General features: G+C 29.2%; 1 protein-coding gene across 2 annotated transcripts in view; it reads left to right on the forward strand.

The window, feature by feature from the left end:
* LOC148309806 (uncharacterized) overlaps window positions 1–12,050 on the forward strand; it is a 182,386-nt gene that overhangs the window by 45,103 nt on the left and 125,233 nt on the right. The gene's annotated exons all lie outside the window — the stretch shown is intronic.

Below are 12,050 nucleotides of genomic sequence, written 5' to 3' on the forward strand. Positions count from 1 at the left end.
AGTTTCCCGGATAGGGTGTCCACACTGTCCGTGTCATGAGTTTTGCTGTTCCTGACCATGTGCTATGCACTGAAGTTAATAAAAAAGATCTCTGAGCGGTACTTTACGTGATTTAAATTAATAAATTAGCTAAAACCACCTTTATGAAATATTGGTTGAGGCCAAGATCTAAGACGATAAAATTCAGAAAGTGAACTGCTGTGCTTATAGTGATTTTATTTAGAATTTTAATTTGAATACTGGAATTAGACTTTTTTAGAATATCCAAATATTGAAAGAAATATCATCATATTTAAAAAAAACATTTTTCAATCCAAAAAGGTATTTCAAGAAAAAAATAAATTACGTCAAATGTCACCAGGGGTTAAAAAATACTTAACCCCTGGTGACACTTAGTAGACTCAATAAATCTGTGTTTGATTTAAAATTAATACATAAAGTTAAAAAATACGTTGCGATTCATCGTATTTTGGGCTTTTGAAAATATTTTTATTTTATCTTAAAATATATTCTAAATTAATCAAAATTTTTTGCCTTCAGAATGTGTCTTAAAAAACCAGTAGGTACGTGTTTTCTTTTTGTCTAAGCACTCAACAAACTAGGATCCTTTCATTCTGTATAGATGTATTAAATCGAAAATTTTAGACAACCCTGAAGGAATCCCAAACATACTGTCCAAAATGTATCTAATATTTTTATAAATCATGACGTCAGATCCGACGGATCCGATATTTCTTGCTAGAGAACCGAAACCCGATATATCGGATTTTGGTAACCAAAGCGTTAAAAATGTAAACAGGGCTTATATAAGACATATATAAATATTACAACGTATATAAGACATATTTACTTATCTTTTTCCGTAGAGTAATAATGCAAACACATCTTATTGTATATTCACCTCTGAAACTGGCCGTCAGGCTGTTCAAGATGAAAAAATAATACATTTATCTTCGTCAATCATCAAAGCTACGCACGATCTTTAGAAATTTCGCAACAACCCTTAAGATTCAAATGTTGTTTTTCGTATTCAAATCCCTAATATACGGAAGGAGCGAGTATTGTATGAATACAAACATTCCCACTGTTTCCTTCTCTGGAGGGAACAAACAGAGGGCATTATAAATCACCCGCAGATGAAATAAATATTTCAAAAGCCGGGAAAATTCCCTGGCTTCTTGCTCGGGTAGTTACTTTCATTTACTGGAGATCGTGAGAGGTAGCTGGTCCAATAACCGTTACATGTCGGCCTTATTTGGCAGGCTGGAAACTATACGAGTTTTAAATACAAATGAGGAAACTCGGGACTAAAGCAGTTTCTGAGATATTTACTAAAAATGTAATACATACACCCTGTTTAAAAGTTACTTCATTTTGTCATTAATATTTTGTTGTGGATCATTTTGTTTCATTTTAATACCCTAAAAAAGGTTTAAAGTAAAATGGGTTAAGGATGGGTCTGATTTTAACATCAATTTTTTTTCATAAAGTGAAAAAAAATCTTGTGATATAATTATCATCTACACTTTAAAACAAAAAAAAAACATTAAAAAAAATTCAATCGTTTATTAAGATTTTTCTAAAAAATGTAAATTAAAAGTGTATTTAAAAAAAAAAAAAAACGACAAATGTATTTTTAACATTGAAAATTTTGATCTGTAAAATAAACTAAAATTATTTATAAAAGCTTGATAAACGCATTTACGCATAAATTTATTACGATTTAAACTGCTAATAAAACTTGTTTTTAAACATTGTTAATTGCAGAAAATATTCTCGAATTAATAAACGATTTATAAATTTACTGTATATATTTATAATAAATAAATATGTATATATATATATATATATATATATATACATATATATATATATATATATATATATATATATATATATATAAATATATATATATATTTATATATATATATATATATATATATATATATATATATATACATATATATATATATATATACATATATATATATATATATATATATATATATATATATATATATATATATATATATATATATATATATATATATATATATATATACATATATATATATATATATATATATATATATATATATATATATATATATATATGTATATATATATGTATATATATATATATATATATATATATATATATATATATATATATATATATATATATATATATATATATATATATATATATATATATATATATATATATATATATATATATATATATATATATATATATATAAATATATAAATATATATATATATACACATATACATATACATACATATACATATATACGTCGTTCATAGGTTTCATTTCCTCGCATACATCTTCGATGTTTTAGCCTTTACGTAAGATACGCGCGGGAAATTTCAGAAAATTCAGTTTTCTCCCTATTTTTAAGGCGTAATGATACCGAACTCCCAATGGGAATATTATTCGCCGGCCAAAGATTTTTCGCGTAATTCTATGACATAATTTATGGAAAGTTTCAAACTCCTGAAGTTTCACGGAATAAAAATAGTATTTACTTTGTGAAAATTCACGAAAGAAATGAGTCAAGGTCTCCGTTCCGGTAGTTGGCACAAACTTTTTTCGTTTCCTAATCGCTTTTCTTTCGTCCAGCAAACGTCCCAATTATACAATACATCGCTTTGGAATTGGGTACATATTTTGCTTGTCAAAATAAGACCAATAAAATAATAACAAAGGACAATAAAATAAAATTTATTCATTCGATGTTTTTACGCTAATATCTCATCTAATATCTCATATAAATGTTGCAGAAATTAAAATACATATATATTGAATCCATTGTTTTGACTCGAAAGTTAAGAAAAGCAGGCTTTATTGATTTGATATCACTTATTTACTAATAACTTGAAAACGTTTAGTCTTAACAGACTTGCTTCACTTCTTACAAATTTATACTAATTGTTTTTGGTAAGAAAAGCTTCTCTAAGCTTTACAATATTATGCTGCGTTTGCACTGATTTCAAACACAATGACGAAAGTTTAATAAATTTACTTTAGTTTAAACTAGATGAGAGTAGAATACAAAAAAATTATTCATTTCATTGCATGGAAATATTGCCGTAATTTCTGAATGTGAGTATTATTAACATACATCAAAAAATGCTTATTTCAGACTTGAATTTATTTGTTTTACACCGTTTTGCCATACGTATGGGTGAGAGATTTCAATTAAACGGCATTGATTCTTCTTTTTTTTTGCAATTCTATGCTTTCAATAGGAAAGCAATTGTTAAAAAATTCCACACACAAGTCTTTCTCTAAGAATTGAAACAGTATGGATGTTTAATATTGGGTGGAATGGTGAAGGTATCTAAGTACGATAACAAAATGATCATTCAAGTCAACCCCAGATCATAAACCCTATGAATAGCCAATAAACACAATTTTGACTATAAAATATTTACAAGTAATGAAGGCTGTTTAATTTCAACATGTTTTGCAATTTTCTATTCCTTATGATTTTTTAATGCGCTTTTAACCTTAATTTATCAAATTAACAGATTATTATTAAAAACATATATTTTATTTTTCGAGAGGAATATTAAATCCATATTTTTACAGCTGAATTTTTGTAATATCCTTTTGTAATATATTTCGTAAAAGTAAAAAAAAGTGTTTTAACATAAATATAAGTTAAAATGTAAAATATTTTATTTCGCGTTAATATATTGTATTTTCTGATAAGATAGGAAATACCAATGATTTTTTTAGTCTCGTCGACATAAATACCTGATTCCGATAGATTTTTTCTTTACTTTTTTATTTTTTCTTTATTTTTTCTTTTCTTTGCTTTTTAGTATTTCAATTTTGCTTAATGTGTGTATTATGTATTTTAAAAAAAATATGACGTGATATCTTTTCTAAGCGAATTTTAAATTTAGGGTGTTTCAAAATCCTTGTTGACAAATCTGGATTTCTCCACTTAGGAGTTAATTTTACATTTGAAATAGAAAATATATATATAATTTCAATTGTAGATTGTAAATTTGGCTAAATTTGGAGAGCTCGAATAACTGAATCGTGCATTTTGGACGTTCATAAGTTCGCGAACAAATTTGGAGTGTTCAAAAATTCATGGAACAAAATTACAACGCCATAAATTCGAACAACACACGAATTCTTGCATGAAAAACTTTCCGAATGGAATTATGCAAAACGTTCATTCCTCCGACTGTATTTAACTTCGGTATGAACTATTTTCCCGTGCAAATTGCATAATACCACACGATGGCTTAATACCAGAGAGCCGCAATATGCATCTGATGGCGGGAAATCCGAGTTTCCCGCTCTTTTCAGGGCGTTTGACAGGTGTGGCGCTGTTTGCGAACATTGCGGATAGATGGCGTTATATAATGGCGGGAATGCAATTTTTCATTTGTCGCGGATGATGGATGAAACGGTGTAATGGTAGAATAAAATGTGGTTGGTTTCGCGATGTCGGTACTGAACACATATGAAATGTTTCGTACGCGCTCTATTAAATATTATTTCGTATATTTTCACAACATTTAATGTGTATCCAAATCCTTGTTCACAAACCTGAGTTTCTCCAAAGGAGCTACTTTTGCATTTTGACATACCAACAAAGATAAAAAAATATGAAAATCTAAGTATTGAAAGGGATTACGACCCGTCATAAGCTGGTTTAGTAGATCACTTTATACATAAGTAGTAGTATAAGTAGTTATACACTTTAGTAGATCACTTTATACGTAACATTTACCATTCTACCACAATCAACAACCACACTACTCAAATTTCGAGAATAGTAAATGCAGCCATTTATTGTCACATTTTGCACATGCAAAAGACGGTTGAGTTGTGTAAGTTTATTATTTTTTTAATAGCACAGGCCTTCACAGAATAAAGTCATATTCTTTTCAAATTGAGTATCACGTTTTCAACTAGTATGTAAAATAATTCGGAAAGAATCTCGCATACATTTCATGAAGGTTCCTGAAAAAACTGATGCAATAAATAAAAAAATAAAATAAAAACTCAACTTACCATTTTGATGCCAATTTCTCATTTGTGTAAGAAGGTATCAATGAAATTTATATAAACAAAAAACATTATTTTGTTTAAACTATAAAGCATCGTTAAATTTGTTGTAATGTAGTAAAACACTTTCCTTATCATTCATCGTTTACTTTGTGTAATATCACCGTCAAACATTACTTCATAACTACGGTTTCAGAATAACCATTCCATTTGACCTGATGATAGAATGGTTATTTAGAAATCGATAGTCATAAAGTAGTGTTTCAAAGTGATATTACACAAAGTGAAGGATGAATGATAAGCAGAGTGTTATATTACCATACCGCAATGACTTATAGAAAATATGCCCTTGCACTCGCTGAAATGCCAAACATACGCGACACCTATAGTAAAAATCGGAAAACTGGAAATTACGATATCAAAAATCTGTGGCATAATAGGGTTACAATTTTTTTATGTTGTTTTTCGTTACATATGAAACCATAATTTTTCTCAGAAGACCTTTATATCGTTGTTGTTACATTGGCAACCCTGACTTTTGTTATTCAGAGGTCAGTGGTTGAATCTGCGTTTCTTGATAATTGCACTGCAAGGGTAATAATAACTCAGCTCGTTTACAAGAATGCTAATTTCGGTTTTGTTGTTCTCCCCGAGGGATGCGATGTACCAGTGTGGCTGTGCGGCGAGGAGGTTTGGCAACGAGATTCGCCACACCCGTCACGAGCGAAGAATTATTGCACCCATCTTCCTGGTTGCGTTTTAAAATAATTAATCGTTGGATGCGGTTGCACAATATTAAATACCATTTTTCGTCCGTGTAGGCACCCAGTTCCGTGCTATTAACTTCGAGAAATGTATCATCGTATTATTATCCAAGTCTTCACAAGCGCCCTTGTGGTAGTATTTAATGCAAATGGCGCTTTGTAAATTATCATTATCATTATAAAATAATGATTTTCTACTGAAAAAAATAAAGGACCGTTCTACCTAACTAACAAAAAGCTGTTTCTGTGACTGGTTATCGTGTTTGGTTCAAATTTTTAAAAAATCTTATTTTTTGAGATTCATTTTATAACACATAAAAATGAAATATTGTCATGGTTAGTTTGTTTAGCTACTGTGCTGGAGGTCCTGGGTTCAATTCCTAGGGGGGGTTGAACATAAATGTTAGTGATTTTACACTCTAATATTTATTCAATATTACGCTGGACTGGTTCCTGAATGTAAGTAAAGACTAAGATACAACTACGTCTATGCGATGCAGTGCCCTATGCACCATTGGGTGCGGAAAAAGATAAGAGAAAGAAGAATAAAAGGTAAGTTTTTCAAAATAGATTGGAAACTTGTAAACATGACAGGTTTTGAAAACTAATAAACAAAAGTTTTTATTTTAATTTTTTGAGCAAAATTATTATTCAGTAACTTTTATTTTGCAATCTGTATCTTAAATGAAAAATAATATGGATCTCTAGGTATTTACGGGCTTAATACCTGTCACTGGCTAGTTTAAGTAATTATTTAGTACAAATAAAACATTTATCATTCTAACCATAATTGACAACTACACTACTCAAATTTCGAAAGTTATACTTCATTTGATGATTGTACTTCAATTGATTTTTCCTGTTACATGAATTGTCATTACCATCAATGGTTGAGTTGATTTTAAAGTTTTTTAAATAACAAAGGTCTTCATAAAATGTCTAGTATATAAGATATTTTTCATCTTCATTCTGAACCTTGAAGTAAAGTGTGCAAGGCCCTATGGTAAATGCACTGAAGAAAATACATTTTAAATGAATGTTTTACTTAGTAAATACCACTATTTCTTAAAACATACTGTGCCACGTGTCCCAATGCATTCCGCAACATTTTCAAACACCGAGTGTTTGAAAATGATGCGGAATGCATCGAAACACGTGTCACAGTAGATTTTAAGAAATAGTGGTATTTACTAAGTAAAACATTAATTAAAAATGGATAGATTTTACCACAAAGTGACTGCCGAATCAATTAATGAAATTGAAAAAATACCATTGAAAAAATAAATAAATTATTTACAGTTATTTGTTCTGCTTTCTTGGCAATCCATCTTATGAAGGATGATAAGCGAATTATATTTTTAGAATAAAATATAAATTTGAGAGTGGCACGTTATTTCCGGGATATCTTGCCAGTACCACAACAGAGGCATTGTAGCAAGTTGTCATTAATTTCACCCAAGGAGGCTCCCTTAAAAGGATTCCTCGCAGCCTCGTCTTCCCGTCGTTTCCCGTACCAAATCCGGATTCCCAAACTTGAAAGGTTTACGTACTAAAACAGATCTGAGGGCCTGTTCTCAAGTACTAACAGTTTGACATAACAAGGGTTGTTTGATGTTTAGAGGGCTGGAGTGTTTTTACTGCTATTACCATGACGTCCTTATCTGCAGGACTAGGCAGAGAGGATAGAACGCCACACTTTTTTTAAGATGGGAATTGTGTTTATTTTTATTAACTTCACTTATTATGTACGAGGTTTTTAAAGATCATCAAACGGATTTTTGTTTCTTCTAACTAAATTAACATGTAATTTAATTTATATTTGAAACACTAACTTAGTGATTTTCCATTTTATAATTAATATGTTCCATTGTTTGAAAATCACTATATACTATATATGTTTTATTATAACTTATTTATTATGTTATATATATATATATATATATATATATATATATATATATATATATATATATATATATATATATATATATACATATATATATATACATACATAAATATATATATATATTTATATATATATATATATATATATATATATATATATATATATATATATATATATATATATATATATATATATATATATATATATGTGTATATATATATATATATATATACATATATATATATATATATATATATATATATATATATATATATATATATATATAAATATATTTATATATATATATATATATATATCTATATATATAAATATATATATATATATATATATATATATATATATATATATATATATATATATATATATATATATATATATATATATATATATATATATATATATATATATATATATATATATATATATATATATATATATATATATATATATATATATATATATATATATATATATATATATATATATATATATATATATATATATATATATATATATATATATATATATATATATATATATATATATATATATATATATATATATATATATATATATATATATATATATATATATATATATATATATATATATATATATATATATATATATATATATATATATATATATATATATATATTGTCTTATATGTGAGTTATTTCAAATGTTTACAAGATATTTATTAAATTCTTTAATATTACACTTTTTATTGTATATTGAGCAAATTGTATTAGATGTTTATTAAGAATTAAAAGGTCATATTTCTTGTTAAATAATAACTCGATGCAATTATGTTTAGTGAGATAAATATATTTCCAATATAATATTGAACATTATACTTCATTGTAAAGTTACATATATATAATACACTGGTATAACGATTCATGGATCCCTTGTGTATAATAACACCTCAGGGTGGCACAATATCGTCACACATGTCGTCAAACATGAGTGAAACGTACACACCCCCAAACATAAAGACCTGCTCGCAGGCACATAAATAATAATGCTAAGTGGGATTACCGGCAGTGAATGTTGATTGTTCCTGATATAACAGAATAAGTACCATCGTTAAAAGGTTTTCCTGCTTCTTGATTTCACGATGGATGGTAGACGATCAAGGTCGGGCTTCGATCACATAGGGCGTTTGTGCACTACACGGAATTTTACCGTCCGGCAGTCCGGTTATCATGATAAAACGGATGATTGACTTGGATTGGCTTGTGCTTTTGGCCATCTTTCTTCGGATTGGTGCGCTTGATCGGTGTGTGATCACGGTGCGTGTAAATTCGATCACACTAAACTGTCGTAGTCGCTTTTATTTAAAAAAAAACCGGGATGCCCGACGGTAAAATACCGTATAGTGCACAAGTGCTCATACGGTAATAAATGAGTTAAAAAAGCTTTTGGACTTATTTCTAACGACTTTGTTTTTAGAATGTATCGTCAAGATGAAAATATTACCGAATTGTCCGTACCGTCTCCATAGCACATTTGACCAGTTATTTATTTAATTCGCCTCCGTTGTGTAATGGTCAGCATACTTGGCTACCGTACTGGAGGTCCCGGGTTTTTATTCCCAGAGGGGGGGGGTCAATAAGTGATTTTTTCACTCTAATATTTATTCAATACTACCCTGGACTGGTACCTGAATGAGACTGCCGATCACCTTTCCTTCATGTTTTAACGATCAAGTAAACAGTGCGTTTATATGATCATTGCCCTATGCAATATCGGGTGCGAATAAGGGTTTGAATGAATATTTATTATAATTATAAAAATCTTCGATGCGGATTTTTCTATGGTGAGAAAAATTCAACAACATAATGGAGGTTTCAAAAACAATCTTGGGAAAATGGAAGATGATTAATGTGACTGTAATAAATTTCTGTGGAATTATTGGATTCGAGAAGAGATTCGACAAAAAGGAAGAAATGAAATAAAAATAAAATATAAAAAAACCCATTTCACCGTTTCGCGTTTGACGATGCGATGGCCGATTCTGGGAATTGGGCAATTTCGATATAAGGTTGTCTAGATATTTTTTTTCTTTATTGTATGAAGTTTTTGTATCGCTGAAATGGATGTCAGAAATGATCGTTTCGATTTTTGTAATTTTTTGCGGCTTTATTCAGCTATTGACCAATGCGTATTGAATCGAATGAGTTCTATTTTTATTACTGTAATGAAAATAAGTTATTATTATTATTATTATTATAACAAAAACATCACTTTTAATCTAAAAAGCAATACAAGTCTTATTTTTATACTTAAATATTTAAAAAAAAATGGCTGAGTCATAAAGTAATTCATTAGTACTCGAATTTGACAAAAAATATAAAGTGTTATTATATTAAGTGTAATTATCATTTCAAATCAGCAAGTAAAAAAAATAACAACCATACTTTATATAAGTGTCCTTTCACAAAAGAGAAAAAGAACAACCTATACACGCAGGAACTTCTCACCCAAATATACAACAATACTTCTTTATTTCTGATTCTTATTCTAGAATTGGGGATATAATCTCTTAAACGTTAAATGAATTATCTTTTTCAACTTCTCTTTCTTTGTTTGTAAAAAATAAGACTTTACACTATTAAAAATATCGTTACACTACAACATTTTGAGTGTGTCCAAATACTTGTTCACAAAATCTGGATTATCTCCAATTACAGATTTTGTGAACAAGTATTTGGACACACTCAAAATGTTGTAAATAAATTATCTGGTCAAATTATAAGCTTAAATAAAAATGAAAATAGTATTTTCTGGCGTTTCTCATGTGTGTGATTATAATCCAGGATTCGGACCTCATATACTAATATAAGAGTTTCTGCTTAGTAAAAAGCTTCTTTACATCCCACCAATAGATGTCTCTAGTGAAGTTCTAGTGATTCAAGAACAAGGTTTCTAAATTGGTTCATATATATAGAACTTCCAAGAATTTGAGTAGTGTGGTTGTCTATAATGGGTAGAATTGGTGAATGTTACACGTGTGTAAAGTGATCACTTAAACCAGCCGATGACGGTCGTCAGCCCCGTAAATGCCCAGACTTCCATATTCTTCTTCATCTTTGATGAGATGTTAAAAAAAATAATATCTTTACACTAAGTGTAATGATGTTTTTGCTAGTTTTTTGTTTCAGTTTGCTAAGATCTAATCATCAAAATAAGTGTTCGATGATATAAAAATATTAAGAAAAAATTCATCACGATAACTAGAATACAGGACTTAAGTGCCCGTACGCCACACTAAATTTTGTTCGTAAACTGAAATAAACCTAAAGATTCCACCATTTGCTTTTAAGACCCAAATCATCATCTATCCTCAGAAAAAAAAAAAAATAGCAAAATTGTTTCATTAATTGATTCGGCAGTCGCTTTGTGGTTATATACGGTGTTTGAAAATGATGCATCAAAACACGTGTCACAATAGATTTTTTTAAAATTCTCAATAACATTTTAGATTCTCATTTAATGTACTTGTAATTCTTGAGAATAAATACAACGTAATGTTTTCTTACCTCGTCATTATATCCTAAAGTGTCTATTCAAAGACTAATTTTGCCGAAAGTCAAAAACAAAGTTCGCTTCAAACATATCTTCCCGGATGAAATTCTAGCTCAGATTCGTTTACGGCATTAGCTCCTGAGTAGCTAGAAGTGTAAGCTGCTTGTAGCAGATTAGGGAAATGGCCATCTGGACCGTATCCAGATTTAATCTTCAGCGTCACTTGTAATAAGATCGCTTATCCCGCGGCAAGGCTCCGTACACCGACGTGTAATAGCGACGCGCCTTTGTTAAGGACTTCCAAACTTACTGTTGTTTGAAGTTTGAAGCGGAAAAGTTATTTGCGAAGATTTCAGGCGGGAAAATTGACGAGGAAAGCGAAAATCTATAAAATTCTCGCGATATTATTACGCAGTTGGCGTAAATCAGGAAGATTACCCTTTATAAAGAAAATCAATGTTCCATCTCCCATCTTAATTTATATATACTAACATAACATGGGTGGCTGGCCCTTCGGCTCATCCGCGATCGGTTCTTCGGGTCTCCAACGGTTTGCTCATGAGGGATCATTCGTTAAAACCAGGCAGAATGAGTAACATAGTCATATCTCTCAAGGACTCCATCAATATATTGTGTGGATATACAGATAACTAACAATCACGGCGGTTCCCCGCTGGAGTGGGCAGAGAAAATATAACGCCACCCCAAACACACGTCTTGCAAAAATTCCTCGCCTCTTTCACATGCAAGCATCTTCTCATACATACCTGCT

Source organism: Brachycentrus maculatus, unplaced genomic scaffold (genome assembly GCF_059751285.1).
Source record: "Brachycentrus maculatus isolate JH-2025_06_01 unplaced genomic scaffold, ASM5975128v1 h1tg000117l, whole genome shotgun sequence".
In the NCBI taxonomy this organism is placed as follows: domain Eukaryota; kingdom Metazoa; phylum Arthropoda; class Insecta; order Trichoptera; family Brachycentridae; genus Brachycentrus; species Brachycentrus maculatus.